This window comes from Hoplias malabaricus, unplaced genomic scaffold, assembly GCF_029633855.1.
Source record: "Hoplias malabaricus isolate fHopMal1 unplaced genomic scaffold, fHopMal1.hap1 scaffold_85, whole genome shotgun sequence".
NCBI lineage: Eukaryota > Metazoa > Chordata > Actinopteri > Characiformes > Erythrinidae > Hoplias > Hoplias malabaricus.
This window is the reverse complement of record NW_027100833.1, coordinates 90,293-95,292: the sequence shown is the minus strand read 5'-3', so window position 1 is coordinate 95,292 and position 5,000 is coordinate 90,293. Positions and strand designations below refer to the sequence as shown.

The 5,000-nt window shown below is 49.0% G+C and overlaps 1 pseudogene; it reads right to left on the bottom strand.

The window, feature by feature from the left end:
- Positions 1-2,359: 2,359 nt before the first annotated feature.
- LOC136681756 (UV radiation resistance-associated gene protein-like) overlaps positions 2,360-5,000 on the bottom strand; it is a 14,925-nt pseudogene continuing 12,284 nt past the window's right edge.

Here is a 5,000-nt window from a genome sequence, read left to right as displayed (position 1 = left end):
ACTGTGTTCTCTGGAGTGATGGGGTTCCTCAGAAAAGAAGAAGAGATGAAATGCATTCACACACAGGAAAAGAGAGAACAATGACATCATTCATTAATCATCTGTGTCCTTTAATAAACAAAACAAAAATACAAACAAAAATCAAATAAAGGTCTATACACAACGTCACATTGTAAATAATGTAAAGATCTTTCAGTTAAAGTTCAGTCCGTGTCCACAGCGCTGGATCCCGATCACAGAACAACAAACACCACCAGCGTGTGACCCTCAAGAAACAAACAAACAGAAATCAAAGGGGGAATGTGGCCCTTGTCTTGAAACAACACAAAAACTCTATGGAAAAAAACATGTTCATTTTGTTGTTGTTGGAGATGAATACTGTCCTTTAGCAAAGTGTTAATCTCTTGAACAGGCTCCACTCACACTTTCATAGCAACAGTTGCTAGGTTGGACAAGCTTTTACAGAGCACTGGTTAAAAAAGTCCCAGCCATGAGCAGAGACAGTAAGAGAGTTTTTACTTCTGTATTTCTGACGTCTGGGAAAACATTCATTCATTCATTGTCTGTAACCTTTATCCACTTCAGGGCGGCGCTCAGTCCGGAGTCTACCCAGAATCACTGGGTGCAAAGCGGGAACACACCCTGGAGGGGGGCGCCAGTCCTTCACAGGGCGACACACACTCACACCTACAGACACTTTTGAGTCTCTAATCCACCTACCAACGTGTGTTTTTGGAGCGTGGGAAGACACCGGAGCACCCGGAGGAAACCCACACAGACACAGGGAGAACACACCACACTCCTCACAGACAGTCACCCGGAGGAAACCCACGCAGACACAGGGAGAACACACCACACTCCTCACAGACAGTCACCCAGAGGAAACCCAAGCAGACACAGGGAAAACACACCACACTCCTCACAGACAGTCACCCGGAGGAAACCCACGCAGACACAGGGAGAACACACCACACTCCTCACAGACAGTCACCCAGAGGAAACCCACGCAGACACAGAGAGAACACACCACACTCCTCACAGACAGGAAGCCCATGGTTATTTCAGCAGGTCTCATTCTGCGTGTGCGCTGACAGCGTGCGCTCCGTAGACACAGAGCACGTGAAAATGAGCGGCCTGTGTCAAGATCCATCTCCTATGGTCGTCATGAAGAGGAGAATCAGACGGCGGGGACCGTGGACTGCTGGAGTCTCATATCAAGAGAGAACTCCACTTACGAACCTGCAGCGCTGAGTCTCCTCAGTTCCCAAACGCTCCCACAGCGTCAGGAAAGGAAAGGGTGCTCCGTCAGCACTTTTCTAGAGCAAGAGACAGGTGTCAGACTCTGTGTTTATTTTTACAGAACACAGTCGAGGCGTTCACTCTCCCTCTGTAAAAGCTTGTCCAACCTAGCAACTGCTGCTAGGCAACACTTTGTGGGCGGAGGAAATGCTTCGATTCGTTTCCTACAGCTAAAGACAGGAGAAACAGAGTCTGAAGAAAGGAAAAGAAAAGACAGGAAGGGAATGAAAAGCAGAAAAAGGGAAGGTTTTGTTCAGTCCCTGCCGTAAGCTTCTCCAGTTTCTAGAACTTTTCACACAATTCCAGAAGTGTCACCCTCGGAAAAAGAGCTCAGGAACTTTCCCGAAATTTCAGTCGGTCTGAAACCTTTTCTCGAATATTCTGAAAAAAAATTTTTTGGCATCAGTTATTTTTCTGGGATCTCCAACGCCTCCAACTTTAAAATCCAGTAATTCCAATTTCTTTTAGAATTTTGAATTGGAAATTGATTTCTGACTAAGATTTCATGAACTTTTCTAGAAGCCGTCGCTCAGCTAACGTTTACAGAGCACTGCCCCCAGTTTCAGTCGAGAACGTTTTTCTGGATCTTCACAGATTCTTCACATTTGTCAAACGCATCACTGGCCTTGACTTGAGTGATTTAGACTTCCAGAAAACTGGAATATTCCGATGTCTTGTTCTAAGCCGCAATTTCTTGAAGAGTCCTGAAATCACATTTCTAACGTTCTAGAAAAAAATAGATGCCCTGCGCTTTAGACACTAAAATATTTCTGGAACTTTTCCGGAATTCTTGGTACGGTTTGCGGAACGCTGACGCCGGCCGAGAACATTTCTAGAAAGTTTCATTGGAGTTTAATATAAATTCTAGGAGCTTCCTGCACAAGTCAGAATAGGTTGTGTGTGTGTGTGTTTCATGCTCTTGAAGACTGTGTGTGTGTGTGTGGGGGGGGGGGGGGGGGGGTCTCATTTGTGCAGTTGTTCCTCACCCTCAGCTCCAGTTGTGGCTTCTTTGAGAGGAAACTGAAACACACACCGCTCCAATTCGAACACACACACACACACACACACACACACACACACATGAAACACCTGCCAAAGAATGTCAAGCACAAATATCTTCTTTTATTTTTCGCTTGAAAGGTTTGTAGAAATGCTTCAGGAAGTGGGAAGTGCAAATTGGTCAGAAATCCAGATATTTCCTATTTACTGTAATAATAATAATAATAATAACGATGATGATATTAATAATGATAATATAGCTCTTTATGTAATGTCTGTGCTGACTGCAGTCAGGGCCTGAACTCTAACGCTGCCCCGGCACAGGGGCCGGACCGCGGCTGACCGCTCGGGCACCATTCCCTGACACCGTCACCGACTCCGAGCGCTGGGGTAACAGGGGGCAGGGGGCAGGGCTCTTGAAAGCACCAGCAGGGTCGGACAGATGTGTCTGACCGGCCGACATTTCTCTCGGACCCGACCGTGTGTGTGTGTTAGTGTTGTGTTTACAGAGAGGTCCTGATCTGACTGAATCTGATTATTTCACTGCGTCTGGAACTTCACACAAGTGCTTTTCCACCATCATTTATAAGGATATCTATATCTTTATTATCCTCAGATATTAACATGGACACAATGGACATCAGCTTCAGCTTAATGCAGAAATTCAGTAACCGTGGTGACCAGGCCCAGCTGGTGAAGGCTCCGCCCACTTCACTACGCTTGCATGTTTTTCCACTGGTCAGTGCGGTCCGGCTCTGTACGGTACCGGAGAACCCGAGCCGAGTCGACATTGCTAGGACGCAGGGGCGGAGTTAAAATCAGGGCTTATCACTGATTGGTTAAACACAATGAAGTAGTAATTATAACCCCACTGACCACAGCCGCCGGGGACCGTTCCTGACACAAGTTTGAGACAGACAGATCTGATTGGTCGGCTGCTGAGGGACACGCCCCTTATCTGTGTGTGTGTATACATGTGAATCGAGTAAGGAATGAAAGACTGTCCGAGTGACAGGGTTCCGACATTCCCGTAAAAACCCAGATCCGGAGCGGAACATCAGTACGACGTGGGACGTCACATGACCACAGCGCCCTGATGCTCCCAATCTCCTGGTTCTGGGGAGTTCTGGGGACCGACTAGCAACAGAACCGAGCCGTACCGCACTGACCAGTGGGAAACACCTTTAGTGACCAATGACCAGGTCTCGCTCTCTCAGGAAAACCAGCTCTGTCTTTCACACAACAATCAGTGATTCGCAAAAAAATCACAGAATCCAGAATCCAGCATCTGCCCGCTGGCTCCTGTTCTTCCACTCGGAAAGTCCGGAGTGTCCGGTTCATGTCCTGCTCTTGGCTAAGTGCGGAAATGTGTCATAAGCATCATAAACAGAGATCAGGCCGAAATACAGAGCATTCCCGATCCTCCAGCTGCTCCGGGTCCATGTTGGGAGTCACTTGTCCGAGTTTTTCCTGGGCCGTCTGAAGCTGGACATGTTCTCGTTGAGTGCATAGATGCGTCGGGAGAATTCCTCAAAGCCGGCGGCGTCCAGTTCTCCCAGAACCTGGTCATCGCTCTCCACCGCCACCGCATGCTCCACGGGAATGCATGGAAAATCCTCCAACCTCCCGCCTGGGCTCAACCCCAGTCCTCCCAGTCCTCCCAATCCCAATCCTAATCCTAGGCCCAGGCCTAAACCTGTGGCTTCAGTGCCCATGATTTCTTCCGCTTGCTCCACTGCTGCGATTCCCACGTTGACGCCGTTCCCGTTCATGGCTCCCGCAGCTTCTTCCGAAGAGCGCCCGGCACATTCCGGAGGTTCGGGAGCTTCACTTTGCTCTCCGGGATTTTCCGGATCTTCCCGAGCCTCCGTGTCTGCTACTTTCTGCTGCTCGGCTTCCTCGGCTTTCTCCCAGCCGTCCGCCTCCAGGTTCTTCCCCAAGTTCTTCACCAAATCCACGCTGGCGTCCAGAGACGAGCCAAGGATCCCGGAAGGGTCGGTCGAAAGGTCCGGGATGGTGACGGCATTCCGTTGACCCGTGGCCGTGCGATAACTGGGAGGAGGTGTGGGCATTTCTTTATATTTCGGTTTATCGGCCTCGGAGCTCGCTCTCTTACGGCTTCCTCGGTCCGGAGAGCCTGGGAAAACCACCTCAGACGCTCCCGACACGTTCAGGTGAGACTTCACTGGAACCGAACAGAGCTGGAGACATGATGACGATCACTGAGTGAGAGAGAGAGAGAGAGATTTAATGTATTTCACATAAACACTGTATGGAACTCAATCCTCCAGAGAGAACATCATTCTCTGTTTCCAGCTGGTGCTGTGTGTGTGTGTGTGTGTGTGAGAGAGAGAGAGAGAGAAAGAGAAGAGAGAGAGAAACAGAACCAGGGTGTGAAGACACTTGTGCAAGTGTAGTCATTGATGTGGATGATGGATTAAGTCATAATTCTCTCTCTTTCACAAATAACACCCCCCCCCCCCACACACACATACAGACACACACACACACACAGACAGACACACACAGAGACAGACACACACACACAGACACACACACACACAGAGACAGACACACACACAGAGACACACCTACACACACACACACACACAGACACACACAGAGACAGACACACACACACACAGACACACACAGACACACACAGAGACAGACACAGACACACACACACACACACACACACA